Source organism: Mustela lutreola, chromosome 10 (assembly GCF_030435805.1).
Source record: "Mustela lutreola isolate mMusLut2 chromosome 10, mMusLut2.pri, whole genome shotgun sequence".
Taxonomy (NCBI): domain Eukaryota; kingdom Metazoa; phylum Chordata; class Mammalia; order Carnivora; family Mustelidae; genus Mustela; species Mustela lutreola.
In genome coordinates, this window is record NC_081299.1 from 107897245 (window position 1) to 107924516 (window position 27272).

Genomic DNA, 27272 nt, shown 5'->3' on the forward strand with positions numbered 1-27272 from the left:
ATGTTCTGTATATATCTATGAGGTCCGTCCAGTCCAATGTGTCATTCAATGCTCCTGTTTCTTTATTGATTTTCTGCTTGAAAGATCTGTCTATTACTGAGAGTGGCATGTTAAGATCCCTACTATTAATGTGTTCATATCAAAATGACTCTTTATTTTGATTAACACTTGGTTTATGTAGTTTGCTGCTCCAATATTGACAACATAAATATTTACAATTGTGGATAGATCCTTTAAGAATGATGTAGTGCCATCAGGGAGATTCAAATTAAAAACACATTGAGATACCATCTTACACCAATTAGTATGTCCAAAATTAGAATGAAAGGAAACAACATGTTTTGGAGAAGATGTGGAGAAAGGAGAACCCTCTTACACTTTTGGTGGGAATGAAAGTTGGTGCAGCCACTTTGGAAAACAGTGTGGTGATTCCTCAAGAAATTAAAAATAGAGCTTCCCTATGACCCTGCAATTGCACTACTGGGAATTTACCCCAATGATACAGATGTAATGAAAAGAAGAGCCATTTGTACCCCAACATTCATAGCAGCAATGTCCACGGTCACCAAACTGTGGAAAGAACCAAGATGCCCTTCAATAGATGAATGAATAAGGAAGATGAGGTCCATAGATACTATGGAGTATTATGCCTCCATCAGAAAGGACGAATACCCAACTTTTGTAGCAACATGGACGGGACTGGAAGAGATTATGCTGAGTGAAATAAGTCAAGCAGAGAGAGTCAATTATCATATGGTTTCACTTATTTGTGGAGCATAACAAATAACATGGAGGACAAGAGGAGATGGAGAGGAGAAGAGAGTTGAGGGAAATTGGAAGAGGAGGTGAACCATGAGAGACTATGGACTCTGAATAACAGTCTGAGGGTTTTGAAGGGGCGGGGGTGGGAGGTTGGGGGAACCAGGTGGTGGGTATAAAAGAGGGCACGCTCTGTTCGGTAAGGTTATTATATTTTCTAATTCTGGTGTAATCTCTTACAATGGTTTAAAACTGCTACAAATAAAGTTTTAAAATATATAAAAAAAAAAGAGGGCACGGATTGCATGGAGAACTGGGTGTGGTGCAAAAACAATGAATACTGTTATGCTGAAAAGAAATAGAAAATTTAAAAAAAATTAAAAAGAATGATGTAGTGCTTTCTGTATCTCTGACTACAGTCTTTAGTTTGAAATCTAATTTATCTGATATGAGAATCGCTACACCATCTTTCTTTTGAGGCCTATTTGCATGAAAGATACTTCTCCATTGCTTTACTTTCAGTCTGGATATATATTTGGCTTCCAAATGTGGCTATTGTAGACAGCATATGGATGGGTCCTGATGTTTTATCCAGTCTGCAACCCTGTGCTCTTTCATGGAAGCATTTGGGTCCTTCACATTGAAAGTTATTATTGAAAGATAAGGTTTTATTGACATCATGTTGCCTGTAAAGTCTTTGTTTCTATAGACTGTCTCTGTAAATTTCTGTTCTATGTCACTCTTGGGTTCTTTCTTCTTTTATGGAACCCCCCCCTTAATATTTCTTGTAGTTCCAGCTTCATGGTCACATACTTTTTTAAACCTTGCCAGTCTTGGAAGCTCTTTATCTCTCCATCCATTTTGAATGTTAACCTTGCTAGATAAAGTATTCTTGGCTGCATATTCTAATCATTTAGTGCCATGAATATGTCTTGCAAGCCCTTTATGGCTTGCCAGATTTCTGTGGACAGGTCTGACGTTATTCTGATGGACCTTCCTCTGTACATAAGGAATCTCCTCCCCCATCTGCCCGCAGAAGCTCTTGTCTAAAATTGTGATTTGTGAGTTTCACAAGCAAATGTCTTGAGATCTTTCTAGATTTGTTGATCTTGGTGGGGGGTGGTGTCCTTTCTGCCTTTAGGACTGGAACACTTGTTCCATTACCTAGATTGGGGAAATTTTCATCCAGAATTTGTTCAACTATACCTTCTAGTCTTCTCTCTTTCTCCACCCCCCTCATGGATCCCAATTATCCTGACGTTGGAAAATTTCATGGAGTCATTTATTTCCCTAATTCTGTTTTCATGGCTTCTAAGCTTTTTGTTCCATGCCTCCTCCTGATCCTTTTTCTCTATCATTTGTCCTAAATCACTAATTCTATCTTCTGCCTCATTTACTCTAGCCGTTAGAGTATTTAGATTAGAATGCATCTCATTGATAGCATTTTTAACCTCTGCCAGGTTGGCTCTCACTTCTGCCTTTGGAGATTCTGTGCTGTCACTAGTGGTTTTCTCCAGCCTATGCATTGCCTGGATAATTGTTACCCTGAATTCCATTTCCAACATACTGTTTATGCCCATATCCAATATTTCTGTGGCACAGTTTCTGAATTTTTCCTCTGTTGGGTGTTCCTTCTCCTAGTCATTTTGGTAAGAGGTGGTTGAGGGGATGTATAGCTGAATATATCAACCATGATCCAGGCAAGGTGCACCCTGGAATGTTTTGGAGCAATCATAAGTCACTACCAAAAAGAACTAAAAAAGAAAAAGAGAGAGAGAAAAGAGAAAGCCCAGACAAAATGAGTACCAAAAGTAAGATTTATAAGGTATATAAACAAAAATGGACAAACAAAAAGACCAACAAAAATAAATGACAAGAAAAAAAAAAAAAGAACCCAGCCAAAATGATCCTCAAGAATAAGATTTATATAATACCAGAACAAAAACAAATACACAGAAACATTGACAAAAGATAAAAGATGAGAGGGTGATTATAAATCCCCGATGTTGGCCAGGAAGGTTATTTTGGTTCTTCCTGGGTGTATCTTTATCTTTGTTAAAGGAATCAACTTTCCAGAGATAAAGGGAGATTAAAACTCGTTTATATGGGGCGCCTGGGTGGCTCAGTGGGTTAATCCTCTGCCTTCGGCTCAGGTCATGATCCCAGGGTGCTGGGATCGAGCCCCACATCAGGCTCTCTACTCGGCAGGGAGCCTGCTTCCTCCTCTCTCTCTGCCTGCCTCTGCCTACTTGTGATCTCTCTCTCTGTCCAATAAATAAATTTTTAAAATCTAAAAAAAAAAAAAAACTGGTTTATATATAGAGGTAGTATTGAATAGGGAAAAAGGATTACCTTGAAGCTTATATCTATATGTATATTTAAAAAAAAAGAAAAGAAAAGAAAAAGAAAAACACAGGTATATGTATGGAAAAAGTTTAAGTTAAAAGGTTATTATGGAATGTGTTGTATTAAACCTCTAGTTGTAATGGTAAGTAGGTTAAATAAAAGAACAAGAATCCCGAGAACGAATTAAAAAAAAAAAAAGTAGTATCTATGAAATACACATATTTTAGGGCAATACCAGGAGCTTAATATATTATTTTGCTCTGATGTTGGGGCTTCACAGATTTATGGGGACCCTGTGGTGGTTGTCCTCTCATTCTTTTGGCTTGCCTTCTGGGGAAGGGGCCTACTGCATTGTTTTTCAGTTAGTCTTGCTTGGGCTGATTCGCCCTGACCCCTGTCAAGGAGATTGGATCTGTGGAAACCAGTTTTTGCAGGCTTTTGTTCTCTGGAGGATTTTGTTCTTTGGTGACTTTTTGCAGCTTTCTAGAGATTTAGTGGAAAGCAAACTGTGCCCAGACCTCTACCTCAGAGACAGGCCTCAGTCTGCTTCCCTCTGCGTGGTCCAGAACACAGACTCCCCCTCTGAAAACTCCTCCCATTGGTGATATGCACCCCCAGCCCCTGTCTCAATGGTCGCCCAAGGCGCCCGCTTGTCTCTGCACCCCCATACCACAAAAAACCCAAGTATATTGGTCCAGGGAGCCTGTTTTCAGTGGCTGCCTTTGCTGGGACTGCTGTCTGGAAACCAGGCCCACACAAGGTGCACTCAGACCCCACGGTCATGCAGATCATGGAAGGGTGCTGCCAAGGGATCCTGATCAGAGGTTTCAGGCATGGGTTGGCAGCATTCAGACCCTCTGCTGGTGTTAGAAGGCTGCAGTCTGACAAACTGCCAGTTGGCGCCCACAACTAGCTCTCTCAGGCACTGGCAAGAGTGTGCTCAGACCCCATGGTCCATGCAGTGTGTACAGAGCATGGAAGGCTGTGGACCTAGAGAGTGCCAGCTGGTGCCCACATCAGACTCTCTCCTGTGCAGGCCATATTGCCCCCAGCTGAGGGCTGTTGCAAGAAGCAGAAAGCCAGGGGCTGAGGGACCACGTGGTAGAGGCTCCACCAATCTCTCTCTGTCACAGGGGCTTACCGATGGTGGCCGTTCTGGGTCCATGAGCTTAGGCCCATGCCCATGACCGCCCAATTCCAGCAGTTGCCCCTTAAGATCTTTTGCTCTTCTTGAGTGCTTTTAACCAGACTTCAAGTTAATGTTGATTCCCAACCATGGGGCACTTTTGTACTGGTGGATTAATTTCAAGTCGGTCACTTCTGGTGGCTCCTTCTCCCTTCTGTTTATCCTCTGATATCAGTCCAAGCATTCCCATTCTGCTTTACCTCTCCACTGATGTCTTCTGTCCCTGTAGAGATCCAGAAGTGTATAATCTTACATCTCAGGCTGATTTGTTCAGAGTGTTCTGGTTGATATTTAGCTCACTTCAGGAGATCAGTTGAAACAGGGTCTCCTACTTCTCTGCCATCTTGCTCCTCTTCCCCTGTTTATTAATTTTTTATTAGGTTATGTTAATCACCATACAGTCTCATCATTTGTTTTTAATATAGTGTTCCATGACTCATTGTTTGCATATAACACCCAGTGCTCCATGCAATACATGCCCTCCTTAATATCCATCACTGAGCTAACACATCTCCCCACACCCCAGCCCATGAAACCCTCAGTTTGTTTCCTGGAGTCCATAGGTTCTCATGGTTCCCCCCCCCCCACAAATACTATTTTCCTCCCTTCATTTTTCCCTTCCTTCTCCTTATGTACTCCATGCTATTCCTTATGTTCCACATATAAGTGAGACTATATGATAATTGTTTTTCCCTGCTTGACTTATTTCACTTAGACTAATCACCTTAAGTTCCAACCATGCTGATGCAAATGGGCTTTCATCCTTTCTGATGGATGAGTAATATTCCTTTGTATATATGGACATATCTTCTTTATCCATTCATCTATTGAAGGGCATCTTGGCTCTTTCCACACTCTATTGTGGACATTGCTGCTATGAACATTGGGGTGCATATGGCCTTTCTTTTCACTATATCTGTATCATTGGGATAAATACCCACTAGCGCAATACATGGGTCATAAAGTAGTTCTATTTTTAACTTTTGAGGAACTTCCACACTGTATTCCAAAGTGGCTGTACCAATTTGCACTCCCACCAACATTCGTTGCTTCTTGTCTTGTTAACACAGAACATACAGACTCCCCCAATTTGCCATTCTAATTGGTGTAAGGTGGTATCTCAATGTGATTTTGATTTGAATTTCCCTGATGGCTAAGGTGATGAATATTTTTTCATGTGTCTGTTAGCCATTTGTATGTCTTCATTGGAGAAGTGCCTGTTCATGTCTCCTGCCCATTTTTTGACATGATTATCTGTTTTTTGAGTGTTGAGTTTGAGTTCTTTATAGATCTTGGACATCAGCCCTTTGTCTGTAGCATCATTTGTGAATATCTTCTATTCCGTGGGTTGTCTTTTTGTTTTGTTGATTGTTTCCTTTGCTGTGCAAAAGCTTTTTATCTTGATGAAGTCCCAAAAGTTCATTTTTGCTTTCATTTTTCCTTGCCTTTGGAGACATGTTTTGAAAGAATTTGCTGTGGCCAATGTTGAAGAGGTTACTGCCTATGTTCTTCTATAGGATTTTGATGGATTCCTGTCTCACATTGAGGTCTTTTATCTAATTTAACTTTATCTTTGTGTATGGTGCAAGAGAATTATCAAACTTCATTCTCCTATATGTAGCTTTCCAGTTTTCCCAGCGCCATTTATTGAAGAGACTGTCTTTTTTCCATTGGATATTTTTCCTCCTTTGTTGAAGATTGGTTGACCATAGAGTTGAGGTCCAGATACAGGCTCTCTGTTCTGTTCCATTGATCTATGTGTCTGTTTATTTTTATTTATTTATTTATTTATTTATTTTGCCAGTACCATGCCGTCTCAGTGATCACAGATTTGTAATATAGCTTGAAATCAGGCAACATGATGCCTCCAGCTTTGTTTTTCTTTTTCAACATTTCCTTGGTGATTCAGGGTCTTTTCTGAAGTTTAGGATTGTCTGTTCCAGCACTTTAAAAAATGCCATTGGTATTTTCATTGGGATGGTATTGCTAGAATAGATTGCTCTTAGCAGCATAGACATTTTAACAATGTTTATCCTTCCAATCCATGAACATGGAGTGTTTTTCCATCTTTTTGAATCTTCTTCAATTTCTTTTGTAAGTGTTATGTAGTTTCTAGAGTATAGATCCTTTACCTCTTTGGTTAGGTTTACTCCAAGGTATCTTATGGGTTTTGGTGCTATTGTAAATGGAATCAATTCCCTAATTTCTCTTTCTACAATTACATTATCAGTGTACAGAAGCAAGCAACTGATCTCTGTGCTTTCATTTTGTATCCTGCCACCTTACTGAATTGCTGTATTTTTTGGATAAATACCTAGTAGTGTAAATGTGGGTTATAGGGTAGTTCTATTTTTAGCTTTTTGAGGAATTTCTATACTGTTCTCCAGAGTGGTTGCACCCAGTTTGCATTCCCACTAATAGTATAAGAGGGTTCCCCTTTCTCTTAACCCTTTCCAAAACTGATTGTTGCCTCTGTTGTTAATTTTAGCCATTCTGACTGGTGTGCGATGATACCTCCTTGTAGTTTTCATTTGTATTTCCCTGATAATGAGTGATGTTGACCAGATTTTCACATCTGTTAGCCATTTGTTTCTCTTTTGAAATGTCTATTCATGTTTTCTGCCCATCTACATATATATATATATATATATATATATATATATATATATATATATACCCTAGTGCCATATTGTCTTGATCATTACCACTTTGTGATATAGCTTGAAGTCTAGAATTGTGATGCCTCCACCTTTGCTTTCTTTTTCAAGACTGTTTTAACTATAGGGGTCTTTTCTTGTTCCATACAAGTTTTGGAATTGTTTGTTCTAATCCTATGCCATCCTTGATACCCAACACACATTTAGTCCATCACCTGCCCACCTCCCTTGCATTAATCCTCAGTTTCCTCTCTATAGTTAATAGTTTCTTATGGTTTGCTTGCCTCTCTTTTTCATTTTCTTCTTTTCCCTACAATCATCTGTTTTTCTTATTAAATTCCACATATGAGTGAAATCATATGGTATTTGTCTTTCTCTGACTGACTTATTTCACTTAGCATAATACATAAATATCTCTATACCATGTCTCCCTTATCAGAACTTAATTGAACTTTTGTATCAATTCTAAGAATTTTTTTGGTGGAGTATTTCGGGTTTTCTAGGAAAAACTCTCAATTTTTCCTCATTTAGGAGGATATTAGCTGTGGTCCTTTATATATGACCTTTATGATGTTGAGGTATTTTTTTATAAATTAATTTATTTATTTTCAGAAAAACAGTATTCATTATTATTTCACCACACCCAGTGCTCCATGCAATCTGTGCCCTCCATAATACCCACCACCCGGTACCCCACCTCCCACCCCCCCGCCACTTCAAACCCCTCAGATTGTTTTTCGGAGTCCATAGCCTCTCAGGGTTCACCTCCCCTTCCAATTTCTCCCAACTACATTCTCCTCTCTAACACTCCTTGTCCTCCATGCTATTTGTTATGCTCCACAAATAAGTGAGACCATATGATAATTGACTCTCTCTGCTTGACTTATTTCACTCAGCATAATCTCTTCCAGTCCCATCCATGTTGCTACAAAACATGGGTATACATCCTTTCTGATAGAGGCATAATACTCCATAGTGTATAAGCAGCATATTTTCCTTATCCATTCATCCATTGAGGGCATCTTGGTTCTTCCCATAGTTTGGCGACCGTGGTCATTGCTGCTATAAACATTGGGGTACAGATGGCCCTTCTTTTCACTACATCTGTATCTTTGGGGTAAATATCCGGGAGTGAAATTGCAGGGTCATAGGGAAGTTCTATTTTTAATTTGTGGGAATCTCCACACTGTTCTCCAAAGAGGCTACACCAACCTGTATTCCCACCAACAGTGTAGGAGGGTTCCCCTTTCTCCACATCCACTCCAACACATGTTGTTTCCTGTCTTGTTCATTTTGGCCATTCTAACTGGTGTAAGGTGATATATCAATGTGGTTTTAATTTGAATCTCCCTGAGGGCTAGTGATGATGAACATTTTTTCATGTGTCTGATAGCCATTTCTATGTCTTCATTGGAGAAGTCTCTGTTCATATCTTTTGCCCATTTTTTGATATGTTTGCCTGTTTCTTGTGTGTTGAGTTTGAGGAGTTCGTTATAGGTCCTGGATATCAACCTTTTGTCTGTACTGTCATTTGCAAATATCTTCTCCCATTCTGTGGGTTACCTCCTGGTTTTTTTGACTATTTCCTTGGCTGTGCAGAAGCTTTTGATTTTGATAAAGCCCCAAAAGTTTATTTTTGCTTTTGTTTCCTTTGCCTTTGGAGACATATCTTGAAAGAAGTTGCTGTGGCTGATATTGAAGAGATTACTGCCTATGTTCTCCTCTAGGATTCTGATGGATTCCTGTCTCACGTTGAGGTCTTTTATCCATTTTGAATTTATCTTTGTGCATGGTGTAAGAGAATGGTGGAGTTTCATTCTTCTACATATAACTGTCCAGTTTTTTTGAGGGAGGCTTGGATGGCTATGTATTTCCCCCTTAGGACCACCGTTGCTGTATCATATAGGTTTTGGACCGAAGTGTCTTCATTCTCATTGATTTCCATGAATTGTTTCAGTGCTTCTTTGATCTCCTGGTTGATCCAAGCATTCTTAAGCAAGGTGGTATTTAGCTTCCAGGTGTTTGAGTTCCTTCGGAAATTTTCCTTGTGATTGAGCTCCAGTTTCAATGCATTGTGATCTGAGAATATGCAGGAAATAATCTCAGTCTTTTGGTATCAGTTGAGTCCTGATTTGTGACCCAGTATGTAGTCTATTCTGGAGAAGGTTCCGTGTGCACTTGAGAAGAATGAGTATTCTGTTCTTTTAGGGTGGAATGTTCTGTATATATCTATGAGGTCCATCTGGTCCAATGTGTCATTCAATGCTCTTGTTTCTTTATTGATACTCTGCTTTGATGATCTGTCTATTTCTCCTACTATTAGTGTATTCATATCAATATGACTCTTTACCTTGATTAACACTTTTCTTAAGTAATTGACTGCTCCCATATTGGGGGCATAGATATTTACAATTGTTAGATCATCTTGGTGGATAGTCCCTTTAAGAATGATGTAGTGTCCTTCTGTATCTCTGACTACAGTCTTTAGTTTAAAATCTAATTTGTTTGATATGAGAATCACTACCCCAGCCTTCTTTTGAGGCCCATTGGCATGAAAGATGCTTCTCTATTCCTTCACTTTCAGTCTGGGTGTATCTTTAGGTTCAAAATGGGTCTCTTGTAGACAACATATGGATGGGTCCTGTCGTTTTATCCAGTCTGCAACCCTGTGCCGTTTTTATGGGCGCATTTAGGCCATTCACATTGAGAGTGATTATTTTTTTTTTAATTTTTTATTTTTATTTATTTATTTTTTCGCATGTTTAATTTTTTTATGTTTTATAAACATATATTTTTATCCCCAGGGGTACAGGTCTGTGAATCACCAGGTTTACACACTTCACATGCAGCCATCAAAAGAAATGAAATCTTGCCATTTGCGACAACATGGATGGAACTAGAGCATATCATGCTTAGCGAAATAAGTCAAGCAGAGAAAGACAACTATCATATGATCTCCCTGATATGAGGAAGTGGAGATGCAACATGGGGGCTTAAGTGGGTACGAGAAGAATAAATGAAACAAGATGGGATTGGGAGGGAGACAAACCATGAGAGTGATTATTGATAGATACGTTTTTATTGACATCGAGTTATGTTTGAAGTCTTTCTTTCTGTAGATTGTCTCTATATTTCTGTTCAATGCTATTCTTAGGATTTTCCTCTTTTATAGAACCTCCTCTTAATATTTCCTGCAGTGTCGGCTTGGTGGTTGCATAGTCTTTTAAGCTTTGTTGGTCTTGGAAACTCTTTATCACTCCATCCATTTTGAATGTCAGTCTTGCTGGATAAAGAATTCTTAGCTGCATGTTCTTCTCATTTAGTGCCCTGAATATATCTTGCCATTCATTTCTGGTTTGCCAGGTCTTTTTGGACAGGTGTGATGTTATTCTGATGAGCTTTCCTCTGTAAGTAAGGAGCCTCTTTGCCCTAGCGGCTTTCAAGAGATTATACCTACAATTATAATTCCTCATTTTGACTATCATGTGTCGTGATGTTTTTTTGGAATGTATAATGTTGGGTGGAGACAGTTCAGCCTCTAATACATGAATGCTGGTTCCATTCGCGAGATTGGGATAATTTTCATGAAGGACTTGTTCCACTATATCTTCTAGACTTCTTTCTTTCTCCTCCCCTTCAGGGATTCCAATAATTCTGACGTTGGAACGTTTCATGGCATCATTTATTTCCCTGATTCTCGTTTCGTGGTTTCTAAGCTGTTTGTGCCAGGCTTCCTCCTGATCCTTTCTCTCTGTTTGTCTTCCAGATCACTAATCCTATCTTCTGTCTTAGTTACCCTAGCTTTCAGAGAGTTTAGATTAGATTGGAACTTATTGAGAGCATTGTGAACCTCCTCTCTGGTAGCTTTAAGCTCAGCCATAACATTGTGAACATCCTGTCTGGTCGCTTTCAGCTCGGCCCTAATCAATTCTGTTTGGTCATCCATGGCTATCTCCAACCTAGCTATTGCCTGGATAATTGTTAGCCTGAATTCTCTTTCTGACATATTGTCTATGTTGATAGCCATTAGCTCTGTTGCAGAAGGTCCATCCTCTGTATTTTTTTTCTGTTGGGCATTCCTCCTCCTAGTCATTTTTGTGGGAGATGACTGAACAGATGTAGCCTGATGTATTAACTGTGGTGCAGTCAAGGGGCACCCTGGAACACTTCTGAGCAATCAGGATTCCCCACCCATACGAGAGACAAAAGAAAAGAAAAAGAAAAAGGTGAAAAAAAGAGATAGACAGGAAAGAAAGGGAATATGAAAGAGAAGGTTCAGCCCAAATGAGCCCCTAGGTAAGATTGATGAAGTAAACAAACAAAAACAGACAAACAAAAAGACTGATAAAAGTATATGACAAGATACACTCTAGTTCCATCCATGTTGTCGCAAATGGCAAGATTTTATTTCTTTTAATGGCTGCATAGTATTCCAATGTGTGTATATCCCACGTATTCTTTATCCATTCATCGGTTGATGGACATGTTGGTTCTTTCCATAGTTTGAAGACCGTAGCCATTGCTGCTATAACATTGGGGTACAGATGGCTCTTCTTTTCACTACATATGTATCTTTGGGGTAAATACCTAGTAGTGCAATTGCAAGGTCATAGGTAAGTTCTATTTTTAATTTCTCGAGGAATCTCTACACTGTTCTCCAAAGAGGCTGCACCAACTTGCATTCCCACCAACAGTGTAAGAGGGTTCCTCTTTCTCCACATCCTCTCCAACACATGTTGTTTCCTGTCTTGCTAATTTTGGCCATTCTAATTGGTGTAAAGTGATATCTCAATGTGGTTTTAATTTGAGATCAGGAACACAACAAGGATGCTTACTCTCACACTCTTGTTCAACATAGTATTAGAAGTCCTAGCAACAGCAATCAGAAAACAAAGGGAAATAAAAGGTATCCAAATTGGTAATGAAAAAGTCAAACTCTCTCTCTTTGCAAATGACATGATTCTTTATATGGAAAACCCAAAAGACTCCACCCCCAAACTACTAGAACTCATACAGCAATTCAGCAATGTGGCAGGATACAAAGTCAATGTACAGAAATCAGTGGCTATCCTATACACTAACCATGAAAATACAGAAAGGGAAATTAGAGAATCGATTCCATTTACTATAGCACCCAGAACCATAAGATACCTGGGAATAAACCTAACCAAAGAGGTAAAGGATCTGTACTCAAGGAACTACAGAACACTCATGAAAGAAATTGAAGAAGACAAAAAAAGATGGAAAACCATTCCATGCTCTTGGATTGTGAGAATAAACATTGTTAAAATGTCTTTACTGCCTAGAGCAATCTATACTTTTAATGCCATTCCAATCAAAAATTCCACTGGCATTCTTCAAAGAGCTGGAGCAAATAATCCTAAAATTTGTATGGAATCAGAAGAGACCATGAATCGCTAAGGAAAGGTTGAAAAACAAAAATAAAACGGGGGGCATCACGTTACCTGATTTCAAGCTTTACTACAAAGCTGTGATCACCAAGACAGCATGGTACTGGCATAAAAACAGACACATAGTCCAGTGGAACAGAGTAGGGAGCCCAGATATGGACCCTCAACTCTATGGGCAATTAATCTTTGACAAAACAGGAAAAAAATATACAGAGGAAAAAAGACAGTCTCTTCAATCAATGGTGCTGGGAAAACTGGGCAGCTCCATGTAGAAGAATGAAACTCGACCATTCTCTTACACCATGCACAAAGATAAACTCAAAATGGATAAAAGACCTCAACGTGAGACAGGAATCCATCAAAATCCTAGAAGATAACATAGGCAGTAATCTCTTCAATATCAGCCACAGCAACTTCTTTTAAGATATGTCTCCAAAGGCAAAGGAAACAAAAGCGAAAATAAACTTTTGGGACTTCATCAAAATCAAAAGCTTCTGCACAGCAAAGGAAACAGTCAAGAAAACAAAGAGGCAACCCACGGAATGGGAGAAGATATTTGCAAATGACAGTACAGACAAAAGGTTGATATCCAGGATTTATAATGAACTTCTCAAACTCAACACACACAAAACAGACAATCATATTAGAAAGTCGGCAGAAGATATGGAGACACTTCTCCAATCAAGACATACAAACGGCTATCAGACACATGAGAAAATGTTCATCATCACTAGCCATCAGGGAGATTCAACTTTGGCTTTCTTTTTCAATACTCCTTTGGCTATTTGAGGTATTTTCTGGTTCCATTTCTTTGAAAAAAATGGATGGGATTTTGATAGGGATTGCATTAAATGTGTAGATTGCTTTAGGTAGCATAGACATTTTCACATCATTTGTTCTTCCAATCCATGAGCATGGTACATTTTTCCATTTCTTTGTGTCTTTCTCAATTTCTTTTATGACTACTTTATAGTTTTCTGAGTATAGATTCTTTGCCTCTTTGGTTAGGTTTACCCCCGGTTTTTGGTGCAATTTTAAATGGGATTGACACCTTAATTTCTCTTTCTTCTGTTTTGTTGTTGGTGTAAAGAAATGCAACTGATTTCTGTGCATTGATTTTATATCCTGACACTTTACTGAATTCCTGTACAAGTTCTAGCAGATTTGGAGTGGAGTCTTTTGGGTTTTCCACATGTAGTATCATGTCATCTGCAAAGAGTGAGAGTTCGACTTCTTCTTTGCTGATTTGGATGCCGTTAGTTTCTTTTTGTTGTCTGATTGCTGAGACCAGGACTTCTAGTAGTATGTTGAATAGCAGTGGTGATAATGGACATCCCTGCTGTGTTCCTGACCTTAGCAGATGGTTGCACAAACTCATGAAAATCAGTCCCTATCATTTTCCCACCCAATGACTTTAGAGACATGTTGTGCATTCCCCTGTGTTTCTCTCTCTCTCTCTCTCTCCTCTCTTTGTCTCTCTCTCTCCCCAGATCACTCTCTTGCTTTTCTCTGTAACTAGGGCTTCTTCCCCTCAGCAGCACTCATGATCTATTTCTCCCCCAAACCACATCTCGACATTTCCTATCTTCCTCAGTGTGGCCTCCTTTCTCCCTCTGGTTGTGCAGTTTGTTCTATCAGTCCTCAGGTCAATTTCATAGGTATTCAGAATGATTTGATAGTTATAGCTGTGTTTAAGGGTCAAGGCAAGCCTAGTGTCATCCTACTACACTGCTATCTTAGCTCCCCTCATTCTTTTTTATGGCTGAAGGATATCCTACTGTATATATATACCACATTTTCTTTATTCATTAGTTCAGGGAACACTTTGTCATTTCCTTATCCTTACTATTATGAAAAACACTGCAATAAACATGGGCTGCAAATCTTTTTAAGCTTGAGTAAATACCCAGAAGTGAAATTGGTAGATCATAAGCAGTTCTACTCCTAATTTTTTGAGAAACCACTATACTATTTTCCATAGTGGTTGAACCAACTTACATTCCCATGAGCAGTGCACAAGGATTCCCTTTTCTCCACATCCTTGCCAATACTTGTTATTTCTTGTCTTGTTTTTATTATAATATCCATTATAACAGGTGTGAGGGAATATCTCATTGTCTGATGATTACTAATATAGATCATGTTTTCCTGTGTCTGTTGTCTATCTGTATGTCTTCTTGGGGGAAATGGCTACTCAGATCTTCTGCCCATTTTTTAATTCATTGTTATTTTGCTATTAAGTTGTATGAGTTATTTGTATATTTTGGCTATTAATCCCTTATCAAATATATGCTTGCAAATATTCTCTTCCATTTCTTTGGTTGCCTTTTCATTCTGTTGATGGTTTCCTTTGCTGTGCAGGTTTTAGTTTGACATAGTCCCACTTGCCTTTCATTTTTGTTGTTTTTGTCTTCACTGTAAGATTCAAAACATCATTACCAAGACCTACATCAATGAGCTTACTGTCTACGTTTCCTTCTACAAGTTTTACGGTTTCAGGTCTTATGTTCAAGTCTTTCATCCATTTGGATTTAATTTTTGTGTATGGTGTAACTGATCCAGTTTCATTGTTTTGCATATGGGTGTACAGTTTTTCCAGTGCCATTTATTTAATAGACTGTCCTTTCCCACAGAGCATTTAAGCAGAAGATCAACAAGGAAACAATGGTTTTGAATGATACACTGGACATAGATGTATTCACATATATATTCATAGATATATCACAAATATATTCAGAGCATTTCATCCTAAAGAAGCAGAATACACATTCTTTTCAGGTGAACATGGAACATTCTCCAGATCACATACTGGGTCAAAAATTAGGCCTCAACCAGTACAAAAAGATTAAAATCATACCATGCATATTTTCAGACCACAATGCTATGAAACTCAAAGTCATTCAAAGGAGAAATTTTGAAGGACCAAAAATACATGGATGTTAAAGAATATCCAACAAGAGAATGAATGGGTCAACCAGGCAATTAAAGAAGAATTTTTAAATACATAGAAGTGGAATGCAAGCTGGTGCAGCCACTCTGGAAAACAGCATGGAGGTTCCTCAAAATGTTGAAAATAGAACTGCCCTGTGTCCCAGCAATTGCACTACTGGGTATTTACCCTAAAGATACAAACGTAGTGATCCAAAGGGGCACGTGCACCCGAATGTTTATAGCAGCAATGTCCACAATAGCCAAACTATGGAAAGAACCTAGATGTCCATCAACAGATGAATGGATCAAGAAGATGTGGTATATATACACAATGGAATACTATGCAGCCATCAAAAGAAATGAAATCTTGCCATTTGCGACAACATGGATGGAACTAGAGCGTATCATGCTTAGCGAAATAAGTCAAGCAGAGAAAGACAACTATCATATGATCTCCCTGATATGAAGAAGTGGTGATGCAACATGGGGGCTTAAGTGGGTAGGAGAAGAATCAATGAAACAAGATGGGATTGGGAGGGAGACAAACCATAAGTGACTCTTAATCTCACAAAGCAAACTGAGGGTTGCTGGGTGGAGGGGGTTTCGGAGAAGGGGGTGGGATTGTGGACAGTGGGGAGGGTATGTGCTTTGGTGAGTGCTGTGAAGTGTGTAAACCTGGTGATTCACAGACCTGTACCCCTGGGAATAAAAATATATGTTTATAAAAAATAAAAAATTAAAAAAAAAAGAAAAGACAAGAAACATATGATCTTCTCAATAGATGCAGTAAAAGCATTTAACAAAATGCAGAGTCCCTTCTTTATAAAACCCTCCACAAAGTAGGAATAGTAATGCCTCAACATCATGAAAGCCATATATGAAAGAGCCACAGTGAATATAATCCTCAATGAGGAAAAATTAAGAGACTTACCCTTAAGGTCAGGGAATAAGACAAGAACATCCACTCTCACCACTGCTGTTCAACATAGTACTAGAAGTCCTGGCCTCAGCAATCAGGCAACATGAAAAAATAAAAGTCATCCAAATTAGCAAAGAAGAAGTCAAATTTTACCTCTTATCAGACAACATGAAACTTTATAAAGAAAATCCAAGTTTCCATCCAAAACTTGCTAGAACTGATACAGGAATTCAGCAAAGTTGCAGGATGTAAAATCAATGCACAAAAGTCTTACATTTCTTTTTTTTAATTAATTAATTTGTTTTCAGAAAAACAGTATTCATTATTTTTTCACCACACCCAGTGCTCCATGCAGTCTGTGCCCTCTATAATACCCACCACCTGGTACCCCAACCTCCCACCCCCTGCCACTTCAAACCCCTCAGATTGTTTTTCAGAGTCCATAGTCTCTAATGATTCACCTCCCCTTCCAATTTACCCCAACTCCCTTCTCCTCTCTAACACCCCTTGTCCTCCATGATATTTGTTATGCTCCACAAATAAGTGAAACCATATGATAGTTGACGCTCTCTGCTTGACTTATTTCACTCAGCATAATCTCTTCCAGTCCGGTCCATGTTGCTACAAAAGTTGGGTATTCGTCCTTTCTGATGGAGGCATAATACACCATAGAGTATATGGACCACATCTTCCTTATCCATTCATCCATTGAAGGGCATCTTGGTTCTTCCCATAGTTTGGCGACCGTGGCCAATGCTGCTATAAACATTGGGGTACAGATGGCCCTTCTTTTCACAACATCTGAATCCTTGGGGTAAATACCTAGTAGTGCAATGGCAGGGTCATAGGGAAGTTTTTTTTAATTTCTTGAGGAATCTCCACACTGTTCTCCAAAGAGGCTGCACCAACTTGCATTCCCACCAACAGTGGAAGAGGGTTTCCCTTTCTCCACATCCTCTCCAACACATGTTGTTTCCTGTTTTGTTAATGTTGGCCATTCTAACTGGTGTAAGGTGATATCTCAATGTGGTTTTAATTTGAATCTCCCTGAGGGCTAGTTCTTTTTTTTTTTTAAGATTTTATTTATTTATTTGACAGAGAAATCATAAGTAGGCAGAGAGGCAGGCAGAGAGAGGGGGAAACAGGCTCCCTGCTGAGCAGAGAGCCCCATGTGGGGCTTGATCCCAGGACCCTGGGATCACGACCTGAGCCAAAGGCAGAGGCTTTAACCCACTGAGCCACCCAGGCTCCCCGGAAGTCTTGCATTTCTATACACCAATAGAAATCAAGGACTTGATCCCATTTACAAATGCACCAAAACCCAAAAGATACCTAAGAATAAACCTAACCAAAGAGGTAAATGATCTGTACTCTGAATACTTTAAAACACTTATGGAAAAAACTGAGGAAGACACAAAGAAATGGAAAAACATTCTATGCTCATGGATTGGAAAAACTAATATTGTTAAAATGCTTATGCTACTCAAACCAATCTACACATTCAAATATCAAAATACCACCAGTTTTTTTCGTAGAGCTAGACCAAATAATCCTAATATCTGTATTAGAAACAGAAAAGATGCCAAATAGCCAAAGTAATGTTGAAAAAGAAAACCAAAGCCAGAGGCATCACAATTCCAGACTTTTAAGCTGTATTACAAAGCCACAATCATCAGGACAATATTGGACAATATCAGGACAGTATTGGCATAAAAACAGACACGTTGATCAATGGAACAGAATGGAGAACCCAGAAATGGACCCTCAACGCTATGGTCAGCTAATCTTTTATAAAGCAGGAAATAATATTCAATGGAAAAAAAGACAGTTTCTTCAATAAATGGTATGGAGAAATTGGACAACTCCATGTGGAAAATAAAACTGGACCACTTTCTTACATCATACATAATAATAAACTCAAAATAGATTAAAGACTTCAATGGGAGACAGGAATCCATCAAAATCCTAGAGAACACAGGTGGCAAACTCTTTGACATCAGCCCCAGAAACTTCTTATTAAACAGGTCTCCAAAAGCAAATGAAAAAAAAAAACAAAATGAATTATTGGATCTTTCTCAAGGTAAAAAGTTTTGCACAGAAAAGGAAACAGTCAACAAGACTAAAAGATAACCTACTGAATGGGAGAAAATACTTGCAAATGTCCTAACAGATAAAGGGCTAGTATCCAAAATGTATAAGGAACTTATCAAACTCAGTACCCAAAAAACAACAAATCCAGTCAAGAAATGGGCAGAAGACATGAACATACATTACTCCAAAGAAGACATGCAAATGCCTAACAGATACATAAAGAAATGTTCCACATCACTCAGCACCAGGGAAATGCAAATCAAAACCACAATGAGACACCACCTCACACTTGTCAGAATGGCTAATATTAACAACTCAGGAAACAACAGATGTTTGTGAGGATGCTAAAAAGGGGATCTCTCTTACATTACTGGTGGGAATGCAACCTGTTGCAACCACTCTAAAGACAGTCTGAACGTTCCCCAAAACGTTAAAAATAAAACCACCCTACAACGCAGCAATTGCACTCCTAGGTATTTATTTACCCAAAGAACACAAATGTAGTGATCTGAAGAGGCATATGCATCCCAATGTTTATAGCCCAATGTCCACAATAGCCTAACTATGGAAAGTTCCCAGATGCCTATTGCCCTATTGACAGATGAATGGATAAAGATGATGTGGGATATTACTCACATTCTCTCTCTCTCTCTCTCTCTCTCTATATATATATATATATATATATATATATATATATATATAATGGAATATATATTCCACATATATATAATAGGTATAATGGAATATTACTCAGCCATCAAAAAGAATGAAATCTTATTGGAGAAAGACAACTATCATATGATCCCCTGACGTGAGGAAGTGGAAATGCAATGTGGGGGGTTTGGGGGGTAGGAAAAATATTAAATGAAACAAGATGGGATCAGGAGGGATACAAACCATAAGAGACTCTTAATGTCACAAAACAAACTGAGTGGGGCCGGGGGTAGGGGGTAGGGAGTGGGTGGTGGCGTAATGGACATTGGGGAGGGTATGTGCTATTGTGAGTGCTGTGAAGTGTGTAAACCTGGTGGTTCACAGACCTGTACCCCTGAGGCTAATAATACATTATATGTTTAATAAAAAAATTATTTTTTTTTAAAATGAAATCTTTCCATTTGCAACAATGTGGTTGGAACTAGAAGGAATTATGTAAGTGAATTAAGTCAGAGAAAGAAAAATACCATGATTTTAGTCATATGTGTAATTTAAGAAATGAAACAGAAGAACATGGAGGTAGGGAAGGGGGAAAAAAACAAACATAAGATAAAAATGGAGAGTGAGGCAAACCATAAGAGACTCTTAACTCTAGAAAACAGACTGAGAGTTGCATGAGGGGATGTGAGTGGGGGGATGGGTAATTGAATGATGGACATTAAGGAGTGCACTTGATGGAATGAGCACTGGGTATTGTATACAACTGATGAATCCCTAAATTCTACATATGAAACTAAAAATACACTCTATGTTAACAAAATAGAATTTAAATAAACAATTTTAAGAAAAAGAAAACAAAACAGAAAGAAATATGATTCCTACACAGAAAAAAAATTTGTCCTTTCCCACTATATTTTCTTGGTTCTTTTGCCATAAGTCCACGTTATCATGGTGAATGATCCTTTTTAATGCATTGTTGAATTCAGTTTGCTAATATTTTGTTGAGGATTTTTGCAGGAATATTAGCCTGTAAATTTCCTTTCTATTTTTGTCTTTGTCTGGTTTGGATATCAGGGTAACACTGGCCTCATAAAATGAGTTTGGAAGAGTCTTCTATTGGAAGAGTATTGGGACTCTATTTTTTGGAAGAGTTTGAGGAGGACTAGTATTAACTCTTCTTTGAATGTTTAGTAGTAAAGCTGGCTTCTTCTACCCTTTTGTTCGTTGGGAGATTTTTTTTTTTTATTATTAATTCAATCCTTTTTGGGTTTTTTTTTTTTTGCAGATGACATGACACTTTATTTTTTATTTATTTATTGTTTGTTTGTTTGTTTGTTTGTTTCGATCCTCTTAATGGTAATCTGTTCAGATTTTTATTTCTTTTTTTTTCTTTTGTTTTTTCAGTGTTCCACAGATTGTCTATTTCATCATGATTCAGTCTTAGTAGGGTGTATTTTTTAAGAATTTATCCATTTCTTCTAGGTTGTCCAATTTGTTGGCACGTATTATTCATATGATCTTTTCTGTGGTATCAGGTGTAACATCTCTTTCATTTCTGATTTTATTTGAGTCCTCTCTTTTTCTTTTTTTCTTAATCTTATTTTTCCAGTGTTCCAAGACTCATTGCTAATGCACCACACCTTTTTCTTAGTGAGATTTGTTAAATGTTGTCAATTTTGTTTATTCTGTTCAAAGAACTAGTTCTAGTTTCATTGATCTTTTCTTTTTCGTTTCTATTTTATTTGTTTCTGTCCTAAACTTTGTTATGTTCTTCCTTTAACAGCTTTAGGTTTCTTTGTTATTCTTTTTCTAGTTCTTTGAGGTGTAAACTTAGATTGTTTGGGGGAGATTTTTCTTATTTCTTGAGGTAGGCATTTATCCCTATGAACGTCCCTCTTAGAACTGCTTTTGCTGCAAACCAGATATTTTGGTATATTTCCATTGTCATTTGTCTCAAGGTATATTTTTTCTTTTTTTAATTTATTTTTTATTTTCAACATAACAATATTCATTATTTTTGCACCACACCCAGTGCTCCATGCAATCTGTGCCCTCTATAATACCCACCACCTGGTACCCCGACCTCCCACCCGCAGCCCCTTCAAAACCCTCAGATTGTTTTTCAGAGTCCATAGTCTCTCATGGTTCACCTCCCCTTCCAATTTACCCCAACTCCGTTCTCCTCTCTAACTCCCCATGTCCTCCATGCTATTTGTTATGCTCCACAAATAAGTGAAACCATACGATAATTGACTCTCTCTGCTTGACTTATTTCACTCAGCATAATCTCTTCCAGTCCCGACCATGTCTCAAGTTATTTTTTAATTTCTCTTTTGATTTCTTCTTTCACCTACTTATTGTTCAGTAGCATGTTATTTAATCTACAAATATTTGTGAATTTTCTAGTTTTCTTCATATAATTAATTTCCAATTTCATACCATTGTGGTTGGAAAAGATGTTTGATATGATTTCAATCCTCTCAAATTTATTAAGGTTTGTTTTGTGGCCTAATATATGATCCATCCTGGAAAATGTTCCATGTGCACTTATGAAGAATGTATATTCTGTTGCTTTTGGATGGACTATTCTATAAATATATTAGGTCCATCTGGTCTAATGTGTCATATAACACTGATGTTTCCTTCTTGATTTTATGACTAGATGATCTATCCATTTGTGTAAATGAAATATTAAAATCTCCTACCATTATTGCTTTGCTGTCTATTTCTCCCTTTAGGCTTATTAATATTTGCTTTACACATTTGAGTACTTTTATGTTGGGTATGTAAACACTTACAAATATTGTATTCTCCTGCTGGATTGACCCCTTTGTCATTACAAAGTAATGTTTTTTCATCTCTTACTACAATCTATTTTGTCTGATGCAAGCATAGATACTCCAGCTTTCCTTTAGTTTCCATTTACATGGAATATCTTTTTCCATTCTTTCATTTTCAGTCTGCATGTGTCCTTACATCTAAAGTGAGTCTTTTGCCTCAATATGAGACACAAATCCATCAAAATTCTAGAGGAGAACATAGGCAGTAACCTCTTCAACATCAGCCACAGCAACTTCCTTCAAAACACATTTCCAAAGGCAAGAGAAAACAAAAGTGAAAAATGAACTTTTGGTACTTCATCAAGATAAAATGCTTCTGCACAGCAAAAGAAACAGTCAACAAAACTAAGAGAGAGCCCGCACAGAATAGGAGAAGATATTTGCAAATAATATTACAAATAAAAGGCTAATATCCAAGATCTATAAAGAACTTCTCAAACTGAACACTCAAAAAACTAATAACCCAGTCAAATAAATGGGCAGAAGACATGAACAAACACTTCTCTAAAGAAGACATACAAAATGCTAACAGACACGTAAAAAATGCTTAACATCACTAACCACCAGGGAGATACAAATCAAAGCACAATGAGATCTTACACCAGTTAGAATGGCAAAAATTAACAAAACAGGAAACAGCAAATGTTGACAAGGATGTGGAGAAAGGGGAACTCTCTTACACCCTTGGTGAGAATGCAAGCTGGTACAGCCGCTCTGGAAAACAGTATGGATGTTACTCAAGATATTAAGAAAAAAAGATATTAAGAATAGAGCTACCCTAGCAATTTAAGGTCTCTTCTGATTCCATACAAATTTTTGGATTCTTTGCTCCAGCTCTTTGAAGAATACTGGTGGAATTTTGATTGGAATGGCATTAAAAGTATAGATTGCTCTAGGCAGTATAGACATTTTTTTTTATTTTATTTATTTTTTTATAAACATATATTTTTATCCCCAGGGGTACAGGTCTGTGAATCACCAGGTTTACACACTTCACAGCACTCACCAAAGCACATACCCTCCCCAATGTCCATAATCCCACTCCCTTCTCCCAAACGCCCTCCCCCCAGCAACCCTCAATTTGTTTTGTGAGATTAAGAGTCACTTATGGTTTGTCTCCCTCCCAATCCCATCTTGTTTCATTTATTCTTCTCCTACCCACTTAAGCCCCCATGTTGCATCACCACTTCTTCATATCAGGGAGATCATATGATAGTTGTCTTTCTCTGCTTGACTTATTTCGCTAAGCATGATACGCTCTAGTTCCATCCATGTTGTCGCAAATGGCAAGATTTCATTTCTTTTTTTTTTTATAAATTTTTTATTTTTTATAAACATATATTTTTAGTCCCCAGGGGTACAAGATTTCATTTCTTTTGATGGCTGCATAGTATTCCATTGTGTATATATACCACATCTTCTTGATCCATTCATCTGTTGATGGACATCTAGGTTCTTTCCATAGTTTCGCTATTGTGGACATTGCTGCTATAAACATTCGGGTGCACGTGCCCCTTTGGATCACTACGTTTGTATCTTTAGGGTAAATACCCAGTAGTGCAATTGCTGGGACATAGGGCAGTTCTATTTTCAACATTTTGAGGAACCTCCATGCTGTTTTCCAGAGTGGCTGCACCAGCTTGCATTCCCACCAACAGTGTAGGAGGGTTCCCCTTTCTCCGCATCCTCGCCAGCATCTGTCATTTCCTGACTTGTTGATTTTAGCCATTCTGACTGGTGTGAGGTGATATCTCATTGTGGTTTTGATTTGTATTTCCCTGATGCCGAGTGATATGGAGCACTTTTTCATGTGTCTGTTGGCCATCTGGATGTCTTCTTTGCAGAAATGTCTGTTCATGTCCTCTGCCCATTTCTTGATTGGATTATTTGTTCTTTGGGTGTTGAGTTTGCTAAGTTCTTTATAGATTCTGGACACTAGTCCTTTATCTGATATGTCGTTTGCAAATATCTTCTCCCATTCTGTCAGTTGTCTTTTGATTTTGTTCACTGTTTCCTTTGCTGTGCAAAAGCTTTTGATCTTGATGAAATCCCAATAGTTCATTTTTGCCCTTGCTTCCCTTGCCTTTGGCATTGTTGAATACCAATTTTTTGCTCTTTAAATATATTGCTAATATTTTCTTTTAATTCACTTATACCTTATAGTGTTTTTGTCAAAAAAAATTTTATGTAATCAAGTATATCTATCTTTTTATATGAATTCAGCTTTTAGGGACATATTCAAGAAAGTTTTATCTACTAGAAATAAAAAATATTTTTTTTCATCCTCCTTTATCTTCAAATAATTTGAGAGCATTTTTTTGTTTTGTTTAGGTTGTGGTTGTGGGTTAGGTCTTTTAATCCACTGGAATTTATTTTTGTGTGAGACGGAATCTGATTTTCTTTACAGTTATCTATTTGGTTTTATCATATCAGAAAATTGTCCCATGCCATTTTCAATAATATTCTTTCCCTATGTATTTGAAATACTACCTCCAGCATATTCCAAAATCCCATATATAGTTAAATCTATTTCTAGCTTTCTCCTCTAGTTCATTGTTTTCCATACCATGGTTTGGTTTGGTTTTCTTAATATTTTATTTATTTATTTGAGAGAGACAGAGATAGCAAAAGAGAGCAAAAGTGGGAAGGAGGGGGATAAGTAGACTCCCTGCTGAGCGGAGATCTCCCCCCTCCCATGCAGGGCTCAATCTCAGGACTCTGGGATCGTGACCCAAGCCAAAAGCAGACGCTTAACTAACAGCCACCCAGGCACACCATACCATGTATTAATTAAAATTTTGTAAATATATAGATCACTGGGAGCCAATTTCTCCCCACTTTGTTCTTGTATTCCAAAGATATGTTGACTTTTCTTATATATTTATGCTTCCATATGAACTATAGAATCATTTTGTCAGATTCTATAGAAAATTCTTCAAGGATTTTAGAAGGAATTGCATTAAAATGTTTAACTTAATATGAAGAAAAACTGTCATCCTTATCCTATATTTCTCAATTTATTCTTCTTTTATGTTCTTCTGCAAATTTTTCCCCCAGGGAAATTTTGCACTTTTTCATGAAGATACTTTATATTTTTGCTACTAATGTACATGGTGAATTTTTGAACTGAAAATTTCTACTACATAGGAAGCTAATAATTTATGTTAATTGTGCATCAGATCTTGCTGCACCTTACTTTCTTTGAATATCAATTTTCTTGAGTACATTCTTTCTAAAACTGATAGGTAAATTATCTTTCTTTTCCATATTTATATCTCATCTTTTTTTTGTAGTGAAATACACATGATATTAAATTTACCATTTTAACTGTTTTTAGACATATTATTCATTGGCATCAGTACATTCACATTGTGTGTAGCCATCACTCCCGTCCAACCCCAGAAGTTTTTCATTCTCCTAAACTGAAACTCTATACACATGAAACAATAACTACCCATTCTCCTTACTTCCAGTCCCTAGTAACTAATTCAATTTTCTGTCACTATAAATTTAACTGCTCTAGGTATCTCAAATAAGTGGAATCATACAATATTTGTCATTTTGTGTCTGGCTTATTTCACTCAGTATGTTTTCAAGGTTCATCCATGTCATAGTATATGTGAGTATTTCATTCCTTTCTATGGTTGAATAAAGTTCCATTGTATTATATACTATTCTTGTTTATTAGTTCATCTGTCTTTGGGCATTTGCATTGTTTCCATATTTTTGGCTATTGTGAAAAATGTCACTATGACTATAGTTGTGCAATTATCTCTTCAAGACCCTGCTTTCAATTTTGGGGGGTTTCTATCCAAAAATGGAATTGCTACTTCATTCCTCACTGGTTAGGACTATGAAATATTAATAGTGATAACAGGCATACTTGTATTATCAATGCTGTATTTCTAAAATTTAGTACAATATTTGCTATAACTTTCTGTTAAATAAACTATCAGGTTAAAGAAGTTTTTATTTTATTCCTGGTTTACTGACAATTTTTATCACAAGTGAATTTTGAGGGACCTGGGTTAAGCGTCTGATGATTAAGTGTCTGCCTTCAGCTCAGATCATGGTCCCAGGGTCCTGGGGTTTGGGTACCATGTCAAGTTGCCAGTTCAGTAGGGAGTGTGCTTCTCCCTCTCCTCCCTGCTTGTGTTCTCTCTCTCCCCCACCCCAAATAAATAAATAAAACCTTTTTAAAAATGTGTTTTGAATTTTACCAAATGCTTTTTTCTTTTTTTGTTAATTTTTTATTTTTTATAAACATATATTTTTATCCCCAGGGGTACAGGTCTGTGAATCACCAGGTTTACACACTTCACAGCACTCACCAAAGCACATACCCTCCCCAATGTCCATAATCCCACTCCCTTCTCCCAAACGCCCTCCCCCCAGCAACCCTCAGCTTGTTTTGTGAGATTAAGAGTCACTTATGGTTTGTCTCCCTCCCAATCCCATCTTGTTTCATTGATTCTTCTCCTACCCACTTAAGCCCCCATGTTGCATCACCACTTCCTCATATCAGGGAGATCATAGGATAGTTGTCTTTCTCTGCTTGACTTATTTCGCTAAGCATGATACGCTCTAGTTCCATCCATGTTGTCGCAAATGGCAAGATTTCATTTCTTTTGATGGCTGCATAGTATTCGATTGTGTATATATACCACATCTTCTTGATCCATTCATCTGTTGATGGACATCTAGGTTCTATCCATAGTTTGGCTATTGTGGACATTGCTGCTATAAACATTCGGGTGCACGTGCCCCTTTGGATCACTACGTTTGTATCTTTAGGGTAAATACCCAGTAGTGCAATTGCTGGGTCATAGGGCAGTTCTATTTTCAACATTTTGAGGAACCTCCATGCTGTTTTCCAGAGTGGCTGCACCAGCTTGCATTCCCACCAACAGTGTAGGAGGGTTCCCTTTTCTCTGCATCCTCGCCAGCATCTGTCATAATTTATTGAGATAATTTTAGGGATGGCCTCCTTTTTTATTTTTTCCAATTTATTTTATGAACTATATTAATTGATTTTCAAAGGTTGAACTGATCTGGCCATAATCTGGTAAACTTTATCTAGTCTTTATGAAATACTTTTGATACTCTCTAGATTCAATATGTTAGTACTTTATTAGGATATTTGCACCTCTGAAAAAAGCTTTCTTAAATAAAAAATTAAAATAAAGGATATTTTCATTCCTGTATTCATAGTGAAATTGATCTATAGCTTTCCTTTTTTAATCTTTTAATTATTTTAAAAGTTTTTATTTAAATTCTATTTAGTAAACATAGAGTATAATATTAGTTTCAGGTGTAAAACATAGTGACTCAACATTTTCATACAACACTTAGGGTTCACTAAGTGCCTTCCTTAATCCCCATCACCTATTTAACCCATCCTCACACCCACACCCACTTCCATTCTGGTAATCATTAGTTTGTTCTCTATAGTTAAGTCTGATTTTTTTAATTGCATCT